The sequence below is a fragment of the Camelus dromedarius genome, chromosome X (genome assembly GCF_036321535.1).
Source record: "Camelus dromedarius isolate mCamDro1 chromosome X, mCamDro1.pat, whole genome shotgun sequence".
Classification (NCBI taxonomy): Eukaryota; Metazoa; Chordata; class Mammalia; order Artiodactyla; family Camelidae; genus Camelus; species Camelus dromedarius.
The window spans coordinates 39,175,629-39,194,499 of record NC_087472.1 but is presented as its reverse complement, the minus strand read 5'-3'; positions in this window follow the sequence as shown (position 1 = coordinate 39,194,499).

Sequence of the window (18,871 nt, the reverse complement as noted above, 5' to 3'; positions counted from 1 at the left end):
TCTCCAAGTTATGCACTAATTTTGGAACTTATAGTGGATCATAGAATCTCTAAATTGACCTTTGTAGACTATTAGCGGCCCTTTTATACTTTCTGTATGTCCCTCTGATGCAATCTCCTATAAAGTAAGTTCTTTTCCTCATTCCTACACACACACACACACACATTTTAGAGAAATTAGGTTTATCATTAGCCATAACAACAGAAACATCTTTCAATGTATTAATAACCTTCTACGTATTCAGGCACTATTCAAGGTAATTCTCCCAGTGATCCAATTAGGTAGATACAATTATGCTCATTTTTCAGATGAGGAAACTAAGGCCTGCAATAGTTAAATAATTTACCAAAGTAAGTGGCAAAGCCTATTAGGACAATCACAAACAAATTTAAAATTTTAATTATCTGAAATTAAATTTTATGGTTAATACAGAATGTAGTTGTCCATAGAGCCGCATATACATGCCCTCATTTAATACAGTATTCCACAAGTACCCCCTTTTGCAAGTGGTGGAAACAAGATCCAAGAAGTTAAGCCATTTGCTAAAGGTCACACAACTATTATGTAGCAGAGTTAGGATTCAAATCAAGATCATCAGATTTTCAAACCAGGGTCCTTCCCACTTTAGCTCTCAGAGACCAGGTAAGTAACCAGCTTTTTATCTGCTTCCTTCCTCTGTACTACAATCTCTACTATAATGACTGTATTTGGGTTTTTTTCCTCTTTTTATTGATTCACTCTTTCTTGCTCCTCTCCAGCATTAGGTGTTGCTTTTGCACTATTTTCCTTAGCAACATTGATTTACTGGTCACATATGGTACTTAACTTCTCTGAATACTACACGTTGATCAAACAAATTGAAAAATAGGCTACATATGTTTCAGGAACTCCGTGGAACAGTGAGAGTCCATTATTAGAGTTGGCACTCTGGGGAGATTCAGCCTTTGTTTAGACAATAATAGGAAATGAATGTAGTATCATCCTAACGAACAAGTTCAGTATTAAAATCACTGCACAGAGGAAATAGCTCTAACCTACTTATGTCATATCCAAAGATATAATAACCAATAAAAATCTACTGAATAACTACTATGGTGCTAAGTATAAGGGTTATTATAAAGAATTATAGGAATCTTCATTCATTCTCTTGAAATTTATCAGGTTTCAACTATGTGCCGGGCAATGTTTCCAGTACTAGGACTACAAAAGTGAACATGTTTGGCACAGGCCCTGCCTCATGAAACTTATATTCTAATGGAGGCAAGGGAAAGAAGACATCAAGTAAAAAGAAAATAAAGCTACTGAAAATTGTAAGTTCTGTGAAATAAACAATTGTCCCATATAAAGAATGGCAGGAAGGGATGGGACTCACTCTACACTGGATGGTTAGTAAAGGTTATCTCTAAGGCCAATTTAAGCACATATTTTACACTTAAGTGGTTTATAAATTAATTGTCCACAGAGTATACATTGAGAGCAAGAATGATATTTCTTTCAGAAGGTTAATATGTTAAAACCTGGAAACTATGGTTAACAGAAGATCACAAAAACAATTGCATTTATCAAGAAATAATACATAGTAATAATATTTGATGAGAAGTTTATGAAATCCATATATGTATTTACATATATATATATATATATATATATATATATATTTCCTTTTTGAATAGAGAATTGTTAAATCAGCATGATTAAGCCATGATATATATTTTGGAAACATCAAGATAATATAAATTTGAGGAAAACAATAATGCAATTATAATGCAGTAGGCTTTTTTGTGGTGCTCATTTGGAAACTGTGATTTTCAATTAATCTCAGCAAAGTCCAGGTTAACCTATTTTTCTTCACTATTACCCAGGAGATACTCTTCAAATGTAAGAAAATAGAAAGATGTCTCTTATCAAGTCCAACCAAATTTCAGTTGATTTTTTTAATGGTAGAAGTTTATTCTATCTCTATAAATTTTTACTAAAACTTGTGGGAAAGACCAAAATTATTCCTAGTCCAGAAAGCAAAGTTTTCTCAAATCTGAGGACAGTCATTTTCTAAAAGTCAAAATTGGACTATGGATTGCTCAGAATTCTTTTTTTTTTCACAATGAAATGTAGCTGTGGCATTTACTGTTAGAGATATCACTGGAATCTGGGCTCAGTAGATTAAGTTAACTAGGAAACAGAAGTTAGGAAGGCTTCTGCTACTCTCAATTTTTCACCCATTCCAGTTGTTTTTTAGAGATATTTCAGTGAGCTGACTGTGAAGCAGGGCCTTCTTGGGTTGGGAGGCTAGGTCTCTCTTACTCTAATGTTTCAAGCCTGCTGTGCCATATACACATAAAAACAGGAACAGAGTGATAATTGAACAATTAATAATAACCATGATGAAACAATGTTTTAAAATAAAATTCATAGTTAGAACTATTGACCCACAAAAATTGCAACTGGATACAGAAAATGTGCATGTACATTCTAGACAGTAACAAAACAATGTCACAAACAATGCCACAAAAATAAATCATACATAAATAAAAATAAATAAACATACCAGATAAAAGAAGAATACGTACTCTCCAGGTATCTTAGGTCCGTAAACTTAGCCTGAGGCCATTTTATAATATAGCAGGAAGAGTTTTTATTTCTTTGGTCATTTCTTACCCAAGGAATTCTCTACTGGTCTACTGGTTACTCATATATTTCTGCTGTGCTGTCTTTCACTACTGAATTATTCTACCCGGATTATACTCTTTTGATGATTATGGGACCAAATTGGTGGCTCATAGCAAGGGTGGAATATTCATTAGAAAACAGTACACAGCATTTCTTCTATGACCAATAAGAAGATCTGGTTTACTAAGACCACTTATTGAGGGTAAAATATGGCAAAGAAAAAGGGAGAAGCAGTTGCCAGAGGTCCTCAAAATTTTGGCTAATGAACTAGAATCAAGCAAACTTGTCCATTCTGCTATCTGGAAAGTGCAAAATCAATTTTGTAATCTTGTGAGGTCTCCATGCAGCCATTAGACAATTTCAAAATATCAACTCCTGGGTTCAAATATCCCCAGTAGTGGAAGAACGTACAAGGAAAATATAAGGGTGAGCATCAGGAACCCCCTGACTTAGCTCAAGAGGGGCATGTTTCCAGGAAATAAAGAGACTCATTAGTCAATAACCTGAAGAGACTACTTAAACCTCATGTTCCCCTTTGCTGGGCGCTTCAGCTAAAATCAGAATGGTTTGTAATAGGGCATACACAGGTATTTCCTCAAAGGAGTCTGCACCAAAACAAGGTAGACTACATGGCCAGACAAGTGTTACTAATGAAGCAAACTTTTACTTGTTTTTTTGCATGGATAGCACCTGCTTTTGAATGGATGACAGAGTGAACATCTCCTATTTAGATGGTCTGTGGACTTTAACTTAAAGCTGTGTATGTCTTGACTACTGAATGCTACTTTTCCCGTTAAGCAAAGCCCTTCAAGCTTGGTGGTCAAAATTTCAAATAATATTAATAATGTCAGCATCAACACTAGGTATCTATTGAGTGTTTACTATGTATCATTCACTGTGCTGAGTGATTTACATACGTTATTTCTTGAGTTAATCCACCTGAAGCTCTAAACTAGTGAACCAATGCCATTAAGTGAACTGTTTTTTTTTTTTTTACCAGTCCGCAATGAGATAAGCATAGAAACTAAGTTTAGAAACTTCTATAACCACATTGACATTGTCACAATATCTAAGAAAGTGCTTGTCTCATTGAACAGGGGTCTTGACCAACTCAGGTGTTGTTGAACTCATGTGAAGAGTTGCATTGGATGCAAGGGGTGTTGTAGTCATGCTCAGTAGGACCACATTACAACTACAATGTGTGATATTTTAAGGTCAGTTTATCAACTGAAACCCAAACGTGTATGAAATACGAAATCTATTTCCTTCGTCGAAAGGTAATTCTACTATAATTTTACAGGTTAAAATTTGGGGACTGACTATCAATGAACACTTGAAGATAAATTTTGAAATAACAGCATCATTCATTTCATTTTGAGTAAAAGGTTAAAAATAAATAGTTGAGCTTGTTGAAATTGCTTTAAAACCTCTTTTATTCCTGTCAACATACTTATGTGAGATGTATTTGTCTATTCTTAGTGTTATTAAAACAAAACACAGAAAGAGCCACACATACATTATTCCTTACAAGTAGCATCATCATTGTTCCAGCCTAGATTATGTAAATTAATTATCCAGAAGCAGGTTCATTTGTCAAATTAAAAACTTTAGTTGTTGATATACACAGTATCTTTTAAAGTGTGCATATAGACATCTGATAGAGGGAATTCCAGTTTCATTCATGTAATCATTAATTGCCTATACTTACACTTTCATTGAATAACATAGTTTCTATAATTAATTTATTTTTCTTATGATGTATGTTATTATATTTATGAAAATGTAATTTCATGTTTGTTGAATCTAATAAAACGTAGGCTTGTATTTTATATTAAGTTCATTTTTAGTGATTCATTTTTATTGTATTTTTTAAAGTATTAATCAATGATGAATTAAATTAAACTTTTAAAATATCTGATCCTTCATCACAGAGACTTTGACAAGTACTGTACTCCATTAATTCAATGCATATAGGAAATTCTCAGCAATAGGAAAAATGATGATGATGGTCATGATGTCATCTCTCACTTAACTATAATGTAGACCCAGTGAGAATATATCATTATCATCATATTTTAGATAGGAAAACTCAGATTCAGGGAATGGTTCAGTATGACACAACTATTAAGTGATAAAGCCAAGAATCTGATTTTCAAAGCCCATTTATTTTCTCAGCCACTACCATTATATTGCCTGTCCCTTTGTACATAGATAATGCTAAACTTACAGAAAATTTGCAATTATGGAGGTATAGGCCAAAAAACTTTTTTCCTCCTAAACCACTGGAGAGTAAGTTCCCAACATGATGACACATCGACACAATATTTTACTGTGTGTTTTCTACCATAAAGGGCATTCTCCTGCATAATCACAATACAACCATCAAAATCAGAAAATTTACACTGCTACATCACTATTTTGCAGACCCCCAGTCCAGTGTCCACAATTATCCCAATAATGATCTTTATAGCAAATTATCTAATTTATAATTATGTATTGCATTTGATTGTCATGCCAATTTAATTTTCTTCACTGCAACAGTTCTTCAAACTTTGCCTTTATGACCTTTATATCTTTAAGGATTATAGGCCAGTTATTTTGTAGGCTGCACCTCAGTTTGGTTTTGTTTGATGTAGTCTCATGATAAATTCAGGGTATGCATCTTTGACAGGATAATCATGGAAGTGATGCAGCATTCTTCTCACTGCATCCTATCAAGTGGTGCACAATTTCAATCTGTCCTATTACAGATGGTGTTCACATTGACCATTGGACTAGGGTGGTGCCTGCAGGGCTTCTCCACTATTTTTACCTTTTCTCCAAATTTTTTTATTCTCCACTTTTTTTATCTTTTGTAATTAATAATTATTTTGTGGAGAGACACTTCGAATATATGTAAATATCAGGATCTTCATTCCACTTTCAATTTATTTCATCAATATTTGTTAGTATAGACCCATAGTTCCCCCAATCATCAGCCACATCCACAAGAGGATATATTCTAAACATATTCATCTTTGTCCTGACCTGTCAACTCTAATGTTTTTATAGAATTACTACCATTTGTCTCTTCTGCTCCAGATTCTCTCATAACTATCTTGCCTATCTCCAAGGCCAGCCTCTCCTCCCAATCCCAGACTCCTCACACCAACTGGTATAAACTATGAATATAAGAACCTTTGATTCTGTAGTGAGCTACCATTGTGTATTGAGGTTGTGGAATGTGGACCCAGTTCTGGTTCTGCCGCTTATTAGCTGTCAGACTTGAAAATCATAACCCTTCTGTCTTCTTATAAAGGGATGAAAGAGAAACAAGATTTGTGACTCTCTAAGGTTTCTCTCAGCTCTCCAGTTTTAAGACCTTTGAAAGTGTAAAAGAGTCACCACAATGAAAAAGAAAGATCACTGACTCAGAAATCACCTTTTAAAGATATAAATCTGACCATGTTCCCTGACCCTTAATACATTCATCTTCCTTACTCTTCATATCCAATCCGCCTCTAAGACTTGACAGCTTTACTTCCTAAATATCTTCCAAATATGTGTACTTCTTTCCTCTAGCTGGGTCCAAACCACCATTATTTTTTTTCTAGACAAATACAGTTGCTTCCTCATTAATGTACATGAATCTACTTTCATCCTATATCTTCAATACTATAGCCAGGATAATCTTTTCAAAATACAAATATAATAATGTTGTGTGAACTCATTTGTGCTTATAACTCTCAACTGGTTTTCTAGTGCCATTAGGATACAAACTAATTCATTAATGTAACCAGCCTAATCCCTTTATGGGCCAGCCTAGAACTTCTTCTTCATTCTAAGACCTCTTATTATTGTACTATCTCTTATTCTAGGACCATCTTCTCTCCATCAATACACCCAGTGTTCCCTTGCCACACACTGTACTCTAGCCACACTGATCTGATTTGTGTTTTTCATACTCACCATTCTTCCTCCCAGCTTAGTATCTTCACACATACTGTTGTCTCTATGGAGTGTCCGTCCCTTCTCTCACATTCAGTTAATGTCAACTCAAACTCTGAATTCATCTTAAGAATCACTAGCTCAGGCAATCCCTCCCTAACCACTTAGAATAATTCAAACCACCATATTATAAAGTCTCATTGGTCATAAGCCTCTCATTCATAACACTTTACACATTTATGATTTCACATCTATTTCTTAGGGTGCTTGATACATGTATTTCTTTCACACTAGTCAAAAAGAACAGGTCACTGCTGCATCCACAGCACCTGACATAGTGCCTACCACATAATGAGTTATTGAGCCAGGTAGCCTGGATTAGAGTCCTAGCTGGCATCTATTTTGCTATGTGATCTTTGATTTTTCAAGGAATATAACCTCTTTATTCTTCAATATTCTCATCTGTAAAAGCAATGATCTCTATGTCATAGGGTTGTTTCTAACAGCCAAGTAATATGTAGCCATAGACAAGATGTAATTATTTATGTTTAAATCTCAATATATAGCTCATATCTGTGAAGTGAAACAATAAAATTCATAAAACTAGTACACTGTATGTGTTATGGTTACAGTAACACCTCCAGAAAGGTGTAGATGGTAGAGATACTAATAACTTCTTATATTTGGTTAAATACACTATTTCCTAAGAGTTTGTAGCTATGCTTTCTAATGGAAAGAAATTGTCCTCCATCAATGACTTTAAAATTCTTTTCCTATAGCCCATATATATCTTCCTACAGGCTTCTTCCCACTTATGCCTATGAAATAATCATCACATTTTAGTAGGAACTTTCAGGGTTGATGAATTGGCCCTAAGAATTGATAGCTTCAGAGATGAAGTCCACAACCAGAGATGGCCTTTGATCAACTCATACTGTTATAGGAGAAAGTAAGAGGTACCTGGACCATATTATTAAAGAGCAAGAGAGAAGAGATTTTAAGTTTAAAATTTACCACATTTTCTTTTTACAAGAGATTTAGCTTCTAACACATAAAAAAAAAGGTATTGACTGCAATTAAGATCTATATTATGAGCTACTGTTCAGGAAGAAGGGAGAAGTAAGTCAGTAGCTGTATGTCTTACTGATCACTGGATTCTTGGTGTCTAAAACTATGCCTAGCATGCATTGGGCCCGCAGTAAGTATTTGTTGTAGGAATGAATGACACGAATAAATTAAAAAATAAATGAATTGAGCAACATCGGCAAATGAAACTAGAAGCACTGAACAAATACATTACTAGTTATCAGAAACCAGTTATTTCAACTCAGAGGGTTAGTTCTCACTTTCAGCCTCCACTTAATCATTTACAATGTGCTCAGGGCATAAAGGTACTTTGATATTGGTCATTTCCAGATTTTCCTGTGCATGACATCAAAAGAACCCTTTCAGTAATAGATATGGCTAAGGCCAATGAATGCCAATGAAAATTAGTGACAAATTTTCGTTGGCCTTCAAATTCAATCCCAAATTGCACTTGCTTATTCTTTTGCCCCAAGAGTGTCATACCACCCACCAGTGAACCACACGTATTAAATATTTCCTGACTTTGTGTTGGTGACCTAGAACCTGACAATTGAGAAAGTATAAATCTGGAAGATTCTCATAGGAACTTTAAGTTGTTTTGATGAGTCCAGAAGAGAAGGAATCGAAAAATCCATCCATGACCAGTGTAGTTGGAGAGAAGGTCAGAAATTTCATTTTACCCTCATGGAGCTGATTGTAATTAAAGCCATTATTGCTCAGTGTTTTTTTCCATTAAACAAAAAATGAAAGTCCAAATATTTTTAAGTGTGCTACCATATATTACAGTATATGCAGCCATCAGATATAATATATATTTTCAAGTAATTTGTACATATATATACATATATGGCATACCTACATATATATATTTTACATGATATACATAATATGTATCATGTAAATGTATGATTAGGTCTACTCTTTTACTTGAAAAGAAATGGAAGGAAACATAAGATTCACTAAACAATAATGATAGTTAATATGCTTATTTGATGTTTTGGTTTGGTTTGGTTTGGTTTGGTTTAAAATTCTTGACTAGCCTCCCTTAGGGGGAAAAAAACTGGTTAAATATGCAGTTTGTTTCTTCACACAGAGAGATGAAGTTCTGAAAATCAAACTGCTATGTGCTTTGAAATTAAAATAATGAAAAGAGGGGAAAGGTTTGTCAAACAGGAGGAAGGCCAAATACAACTATATGGTCTGAGCTTCAGACAGTTCCTGCTTGAAGAGTCACAGAGCTCTTGAGGGCAGAGAAAGAAAGAGAATCCATGTTCCTTTTCCATACTGCACCATGAAGGGCAACATTCAGCTCTGTTTTTAATGCCAAGCAGTCAAACTATAAAAAGGAACATTATTTTAGAGTCCTTTAAATGACTTATAAAAAAAACCTTTCAAAAGATTAAGATGCAAATGTCTCACTTGAAATTGAAATTCTTAAAAATAAATGTTTACTTTGCTTTCCATTTAGAGAAAAAAATACAATACCTCCCCCATAATCAGAGTGCTATTTAGCTGCCTGCCGAATGGCTAAAATGGTTTACCTATCCATCTTTTATACTAGACTGTATGAATGGTATACATATATCTTTACAATGGATCATTTGGCTCTTCATTTGTTTATTGATAGTATTCTTAATTTTTGGTCCTCATCCTATTCCCTCCTTTAGTCCATCAACCACAAACATAAGGATCTATGCCACATTTGTTATGTATATTATATACCTAGGAACTGATCTACCTAATATGTTACTTCCATATAATCTATATTTTATGTTTCGGGCAATATGGTGGACTATATGTGCAGAGAAATGTTTCCTGGCACCGATCAATGTACTTACCTAGCATGTTACAAACATATATTCTATATTTCTGGCAGTAGAGTAGACTAGATTAGCAGAAAAATACCTCCTCATACAGAATAACTTAAAATGCTACATAAATATCTTTAGATATCCCTTCTAAACACTTGTGATAAAATAAGAGAATCAATGGAGTAGCCAGAAGTGACAAGAAAATATAATAAAAGAGGTCCACAGGGATGCGTCTCTGGTAACCATGTTTGCACCACGTGCCCCAACTATTCCTGCCCTAATTTACCACTGTTTGGCAAGGAGCAGACACACAAGCCAAGCTGAGCTGATCAAACTTTCTCTTCTGGAGATTCAGATCTAAAATTCAGAAATTGCAAGTTAATCTTTTTATGTGATTCTAAATTTGAGAGTTGTAGGGCAACCATATTTTGCCACATAGGCATAGAAATAAGGAAATTTAGTCTTCAGTATAAGAGAAAAATGAAACAAGAAAGAGAATTAAGCAATAGACAGTACTCCCTAGGTTTATGGCAGCTTTTATTTCTTGATTCTAGTCCTTTTTCAAGGCCAAGATGCGTTTCTACCTGTATTTGTCCCATAGGACTACTATAACAAAGTACTACAGTGGCTTAAAAAACAAATTTATTTTATCACAGTTCTGGAGGCTAGCAATTTGAGATTAAGGTGTCAACAGGTTGGTTTCCTTTGAGGCTCTCTCTTTGGCTTGTAGAAGTTATTTTCTCCCTGTGTCTTCACATGGTCTTCCCTCTGTGTGGCTGTGTCCTAATTTCCTCTTCTTATAAGGACATCAGTCATATAGAATTAGGGCCCACATTTATGACCTCATTTAACTTTAATTAACTCTTTTAAATCTGTATCTCCAAATACAGTCACATTCTGATGTACTGAATGTTGGAACGTCAACATATGAATTTTGTGGGGTACACAATTCAGCCCATCCCACTGCCCTTGGGTTCTATGAGACAAACCTGTATCTTTTCATAATCCATATAAAGCTAATCCACCATGTGGACCAATTTCAATTCAGTGTTGCATATAAAGAAATGCAAAATCAATACATAAAAAATAATTCAAAACTATTAAAATATGTACTGAGGTGTAAGGAAATTCCAAGAAAAATTTCCAGCATCTACATACTACAAAATTCCTTCCTCATCTACTTATCTCTTCAAAATCCCAGTCATTATAACGTCCCAATATCTTTTTCTTCTCTCTTGTTATTTCCCAAAACTCCAAGTCATAGTCATCCCATGTTAACTCTTGTATTTTTCTCTCCTATCTTCTCACATTCCTGATCCATTATTTTCTTTTTCTTTAATTAACTCTGTATTTTCCAATACAAATCATAAAGCCAGTCTTGGTTTCTTTTATTTCTACTCATCAGCAACCACACACTTTTGCCCCAGTTACAATCACAACAAAAGCCAACTAACCTAGCCCATTATTTTCTGTTCCGTTACCACAAGTGAAAGAATGCTGACTATTATGCAATGTAAGGAAAATATCTGTTTCACTGCTTAGCTCCCTAAGAAGCATTTGTCTCTCCTTCTTTCCTGTATCTCTTCTATCTGACATTAAGCCTACCAGCATTTCTCAAACTGTGAAGAAAAAATGTATATAAACCTTTGTTCTCAAGTGTTGGAATGGTTTGTGTGCAGTGTAGAACTATGACCCTAGCCACCACCCTCCAGAGGACCAAACTACAATTTCTCTCACTGTTCTATCAGGCTAGTCCAGTAATGTCTGTGCACATATTATTTACATGGACTTAGGGCTACCCTAACTGTCAATAATATGTAGAGTCATCAGATAACATCAAGATATTAGGTGACATTTGCTAATAATATCCTCTACCTCTTTCTCATCCCCCTTCCCCCAAAAAACTTCCCCACTGGCCCCAATACAATTTGTAGAATTTTAACGATCTCTTTCTCCATTGGCTTTAGTAACGGAAAGGCCCAGATCAAATGTAATTGTATGCTCTGGAAAGAAAAATAAATTAGTTAACTTAGTAAAGATAATGGCCTTAAGTGAATATGACAGTGGACAGCTGAGTTTTAATGGGTGAAGGGGGTGGGGGCAGCCAGGGAAGTTTTGGAGTTGGGGAGGCTACCCAAGATGGTAACTAAAGTATGGAATAAGGGCAGTGAGTGCATGGGAATGGTACTGAGGGAAACCAAGGACAGAAGGATGCTGAACACAAAATTTGCTCACATATCTGCAATTCATGTTTAATATAAACACCACAGCTGAAAGAAACCATTATTGTAAAAGTAGAGTCTTGGCAATGGAGTGAAAGATATGTGTCCTGCCCTTTAGCTCAAATGCCAAAAGACTAGTTCATAAATAAATCTTTCAAACACTTAATGTGTTTAAAACCAATTGGACCTCTATTTTCTCTTACGTCTACTCCATGTCTTTCACATGTCATCTACTAACTATACTAAAATTCAAATAGAGATCCCTGAAGCTATATAATTTAGCCTGTATTTGGCACATTATGCTTAGAAATAATACAAATTTGTATTTCCTAGTGTGTTCAAAATATACCCATTTTAAAAACTCATTTGCTTCGTCCTGCACTACAGTTCAATTTGTGTGTGTGTGTGTCTCAGGATGGCTGTTTGCTTGGCTATTGGTTGACTCCCCTGACTTTCTGACTTTATACATTGCTTTTTAGAACTCTAAATTTTGTTTGCTCCCTTCAAAAGAGATTTTTTTTGAATTTGTATATTTGATAAACACTGCACTATGCTGGACTGGAGAAAGAGTCTTGAGGCATCTTTAGAGATCTTTTGCAACCAATTAGCATGACTTATTTATTGCCTGTATATTTTCATTCTCTGTGATGTCTTTCATCCAAGGAGCTCAGAGAGTTTTTCAAAATATAAGCTAACCCTCACTGCACCCCTGGAAGTAAGAAGACCAGGCTAGGTATAGAAGGAAAATCCAGCCACATAGTATTCAAAAGAAAAAAAAATGTCCTCTGTTCAATACAGTAGAAAAAGACCAGTCTTGGAACTATTCCACTTAAAGAAACAAGCCTTGAAAATGCAACCTGGGAACAATATCCTCGACCAGAGTCAGAAACCAGTGTGGGCACTCAGAAGTTATAAATAAATTACTTTGTATTTCTCTCTCATAGAAAATCTCTGGGGAGAAGAACTATAGCAGACAGCTTCTCAGAGGTGATAAGGTTTTAAATGCTCAGTTGTTATTGTCAGTGGCAACTTTTCCCTGGACAGGGGAATATAAAGAAGATGACCCTGAAGAGGAATAGGGTAATGGCAATGGATCAATTTCTGCAACTGGCAAATATCTGCCATAAGGTATCTGACAATAGTGTCAAGAGCATGGATATCTGTGTAGGTCAGTGCAGAGCAGCGAAGACTGAAGGTGGAAGGTTTAGGACAAACGAAAAGGATGGGACCAAATGTATTTACGTATAATAATGACTAAGCCAGCTCTTGCTTCCCCTTAAAGACTCAGGCTTAGGAAAGAGTGAAGGACAGTGATGCAGAAGCCTAGACTACCTCTTTCTAAACATATTTAAGCTCCTTCTTTTATCCTATCTTTGTGGAGCAAGAGGAGAGAGAGAGAGAAAAAAAAGAGCTTCCTGGTTTACAAGATATTAAAATTGTAAGTAATATAGATAACGCACTTATAACTAACATTTACTGAGTGACTACAATGTACCAAGCACTGTGAAACACTTTTACATGTGTAATCTCATTCAATTCTCACAGTAAGGTAGGTACTATTAATATTGTCGCATAACAAATGGGGGAAATGGAGATTCAGAAAGCTTAACTTGCCAAGATTACAAAGCTAGTAAACTGCAGAGCCACGATGCTAACCTAGGCCTAACAGATTCTAAAACCCTTACTTTCCATCCCTGTACCACTGTGGCTTTCTGTATGAGACTAAAAGGGGCTTCGAAAGCTCTATTATATAACTATAAATGCATTCCAGTCTGAGTGCAGACCTTAGAGTGGGTAATACTGGAGGTGTATGGGAAGCTCTGAGAGGTGGATGAAAACCAAACAAAACACATTTGGCAGAAGATTAACTAAATAATCCTTCCCTTAGACTCCTTGGCTAATTTTGCCAAAGTAAAAGCAGGTTAACGGTAGAAATAAACTAAGCTAGGTAGCACTGGACAGTGTCACTGACCTATGGATATGGTAAATAAGAACCCCCAAGTACGCCCAGAAAATTCTGATTACATACAAAATAGTTACCCAGGAGGAATTTCTTGCTTTTGATATATTTCTTTCTGTATCGAAAATTACATACTTCTGTAGCATAACTACCACCTATAAAACTGTATTAAAAGTGGAAACCTATTTGCTATGCCTCTCCAGTCCCCATCAATAGTAACGCTCCCTCTCTTGGGGTCCACAAACCAATACACAGTCTTGTCTGCTGTCTGTGATCCTGCACTGCCATGTCCCACCTGTTTGCTTTTTCTGGCAGTAATACCTTCTGTAAATTCTTCCTGATGTCCTCTTTCTATTGAACCCTATTTACATTCTGCCCCATTTTCTTAGAGCCTGGAAATTAAAAGGATAAACTAATTTTATGATAAAGTATTTACTGATAATAATTTAAGGGCTTCCCACTTTGAGATCATATTGGCATTTGAACCTCAATAAATTATTACTGCTAAGATTACAATCCCCAGGTAGAGCTAGTCAAGTAGATACTTTGGGCAAAGACCATGGCCAGCAAGCCATTTGAATCACATCATCTAAGAAACTGGAAGCTTTGATGATATGTAAAGCCGGCTGGTGCTACATGGAGGTGGAGAGGCTAGTTCACTGTAACAGCTGTTTCATCAGCCCCAGATGGGACATGGAAGAAGCTAACTCTGAGGAAACATTGATTAGCAATTTAATCCTCAACACAAAGGAGAAAGGAGTTCTCCAGTTTGGAGAAAGTCTGGCTACAACAGCTCCATTTACATGAGGGGTATCTGTCTAAAAGCCGTTTTCGTTATTGGAAAAGAATGGGTTGAATAGATCAGCTGTTTTCCTTTGATTCGTATTAATTCTAGCTCCTTTGACAGCAAAAAGTAAAAACATATGAAAATGAATGAAGGATAAAAAGAGAATGGAGATTTAAACCATAAAAAAAATCTTATATGAATGTTATCCCCTGTATATTAATAATGCAAGCCAGCTCATTTTACTGTTATATAAGATAAAAGAAAAATTACAGACAAATATACCTAACATCTCTTGTTTCCTCTGCAATGAATAAAAATCAGTAATTAAACATGTATTTACCTTCCCCTTATGTGAGAATCTGAACATGACTGAAATGTTGGACCTCACCAATTTAGACCTGTCAAGTGAAAAAAAAAAAAAAAAAACAACTCTGTTAGAAAGTTCACGGGCCACAACAAAGTGATTCTTTAAAATACAGAACTTTTTGGCACTTCTTTTTAGGTTGTTTTCTTACCATCCATTTACCCAACTCATTCTAAATTCTGCTCCGTCACTTTGCGCCCCTGCTTAAAATCTTTCAGTGGCTTTGCACAGACATTGGGTTAAATCCAAATTCCTTAATATGATGTCCTACTTCATTTGGGTTGCTACAACAAAATACCATAGACTGAGTGACTTATAAAGATAGCAAAAATTTGTTTCTCACAGTTCTGGAGGCAGGAAAGTCCAAGATCAAAGACCTGCAGGTTCAGTGTCTGGGGAGGGCCCACTTCCTTGTTCATAGATGGCTGTCTTTTTGCTATGTCTTCACATGATGGAAGGGGCAAGCAAGGATCCTGGAGTCTATTTCATAAGGGCACTAATCCAATTCATGAGGGCTCCACACTCATGACCTAATCACTTCCCAAAGGCCCCACCTCCAAATACAATTACATTGAAAATTAGATTTCAACATACAAATTTGGGGAGAACACAAACACTTAGTCTGTAGCATATAATTTGCATAGCCTTGTATAATCTTGTAACCAAGTACCTCTCTGCTCTTCCAGCACAACTCACTTAGCACTCAACTATCTAGCACTCATTTACCCATCTCTACAGGATTCTTTTAAGTTCCCCAAATTGCTATAGTCCTTTTTATCCTGATCTCTCAGATGCATCTGCTTTTCTCTAGTAAATAGTTTAAGCCCATCTCATCTCTGCCCTGGATTTGTTCAATGGCTTCTCAATTGATCCTTACTTCTATTTTTCTCTTTCCAATTCATTCTTCAGACTGCAGCCACAGTCACTCCCATCCTAACTGGCTTACTGTTATCTCTCTTAAGCCATTCTCCAAAAAACACATATCTCATCATATCATACTCTTGGTTAAATTTCTTTAGGAATTCCCCTTTTTGTTTAGGGTAAAAATGCAGACTCCTTAGCATTAAATAGGTCATCCATGACAAAAGATCCTACCTGCCTTTCCAACTACAGAGCTCCCCACCTCTTCATCTGTAATCTGTGTTTGAACAACATAAAGTGCCTACAAATCCCTCTACAGGTCTGCAGTTCCTCCCAAAAAGCTTCATTCATAGAAAAACTATGATGTCCACCACTGACATGTGATTTCAGAACTTCAGAAAGACTCTACCTCAAAATATCCTACACCATACCCCCTCATGCCTTTTATATAGGTACCTGAATCCCCATTACTGGAGATTCATTCCTCTGGTGTGGTAATGCATATGCAACTTATATGGTCAATTCAGCTATTATTAGTCATTACGCCTAGTGTACTTTCATTTTTCTGTGCTTTCCTTTACAAAAACTAGCTTTAACTAATATATTAAGTGAGGGCTTTATTAATATTAATAAGTAATCAATTATATTTGTGTAGAATATTACAATATATAATGAACTTTGTATTATCTTATTTAATTCTTGATTTTAAGAGCTGAACCTTTAGTAGATTAAGTGGAGAGGTAATAATGAGGGAGAGCAGTACAGAAAGAAGAAATGAAAGATCACCAAAGAATCTCCATTTCAAAGTTTGGTATAAAGTCTGTGAGGTTCCTCTTTATTGGCTTCTTTGTTGACCCTCTCTCCATTACACTAAACATTTGGATACCAGAAACTTCTTTATGATAGAAATTTTGTAAATGAAATGTTTAGCAGTTGACTTTTTAATTCCTCTGAATATTTAGTATTCTTCAGATGTTAATAAAGCAAAGTTTTTCTTTAGAAAAACAAAACTTTTTCCGTGGAACCCAAATGACTGAAGGGAGATATCAGGAGTACAATTATACCTATGACATCGAACCTATTATTATGCATTTATTGTGTTCTCAGCGATGAAAAATTAAGACAAATGACAAGTTTGTCAGTAGATTCATTTGGCGAGATTAATTCCAAGAGTAAAATATGAAATGTTTCAATTATTCCCCACAAATGTAGATATATCCTGATTCAATGAAAGAAATGTTATTTAATGAAGACATAACCACTTCTGAGCTGCACTGAACACAAAGAAGATATAAAATAGATCAATAAAAAGATAGAGAGAAACATAAAATAACAGGACTCCTAGAGAACATACATTTATTAAAAATTTTACTCAAAAGTAAAATTAAAAGTATTTCCCAAATAAATTATGACTATAAACATTTGTTTTAAGTTTGAGGAAGATAAACAAGGCCAAATTTTCATTCAGGTATTCCCAGATTAACCTTTATATATAACTCACCACAAATGGAATTTCAAGAAATTAGAGATTTTAAAAATGAGTAGTTGTGCTGTCCTATAAAATATATTAATCTTATATTAAAATTACAATTGAAACAAAGCATAGAAAGAAGACCCATAAACATAAACAATTAGACTGAACACACATAGAAAACAAAAATCCATAAGAATCTGTTCTGAAAGGATAGTCTGTCCTAGCAGAAACTGATAGTTATGAAAGATTTAAACAAAGAAACACTAAGTGCTTTCAATTCAATTCATAGATACATAGTACCAACCTTGCTACTTTTGACGTATTCATTAAAAAAATTGAATCCTTATTATTATGATTTCAGTTTTAGGTGATGTCACACAGGTGAGTAAAATACAGTCTCAATTTTCAAGAAGCTCATGACCAAATAAGACTAATGACGGTTACACCAATAATTATGTCACAAAATGGAAGGATAAATAATACAGCCTATTATAGAGAGTGCCAAGGAGGGCCAGCTTTATGGGAGGGCTCATGAAAGACAGTGTACCAATAAGAGTTTCAAAGAAAACATACTTGGAAATGTTCTAAATTCATTGCAACGCTAGGCCCAAATTAGATGATCACATAAATCCTTGTTGCCTTGAAAAGTACTAAATTAAAAGGAGTTGCATACAGTAAATGTTTGGTGGTGAAGTTGTGAAGGGTTAGGAGTTTAGATTACAGGTAATTGTAGATGAAATACTCATTTACCACCTGCTTCACCTCTTTCATTGTCTTGCAGTTTATCTTACTACCTGAAGCCAAGAAATGCCAGCAAAATTGATAATTTAACAGCTTTCAAGAACTTTGAGTTCTAAGAGAACCAAAAGATATTAAAGGAGATGTAGTTAGTAAAGCTATATATTCCTGCTTATTTAAAAAATCCCTCTTAGTTTGGTCACTAAATTTGTTTTACTAGTGCTGGTTAAATCTCTATAAGGCTTAACAAAGATGAATTGTATATTCAGACTAGATTTATGCCTTCCTCCCAAAATAATATCTCTGTGGGAGTTTGAATCTGAACCTTTAATCATAAACAAGTAGAGTTGATGATAAAAATTAAAGAAATGAATTCCACAGCTAAATATAATCATTATTGTATTTTTTTGATCCAAGTAAAGTTAAGCCAGAAAAATAGGTTAAGATATTAAAAACAATTCTTTTTGAAAATTCAAGAAAAGTAAAAGAGGACCTCATAAAATCTTAGTGTTGAACGATGACATATAATAAGCATGATTTTCATTAGATTTCAGTCTCAGGTAAGGATTGGTTCTTTCTACCACAGCCCAATCCCACACGCATACATCCAGGGGCATTTTCCCCACTAAGACCTTACTTGATCATTTTACTTATACCCAAAGAACATCAGAAGGATCAGAAGACCAAGTTTACAGTGCCAGATCTACATCTTATAAACTATGTGACCTTATATTAATTATTTACTCTTTCTGAACCCTAGTATTTTCAGTTATTCAAAGTTAATACTCTTACCTACATCACAGATTTGTGGACAGCATTAAATGAGATAGCCAGTATGAATGCACTTTGAAAACCCAGAGATACTATGGAAAACAGAGGACACTGGATTATTTTCATGAAGGCTATTGGCTGTAGTCTCTGAGAGATTTGGTTGTACCCTACAGAATCAGATGGGGTGAAACAGGCAGAATGTG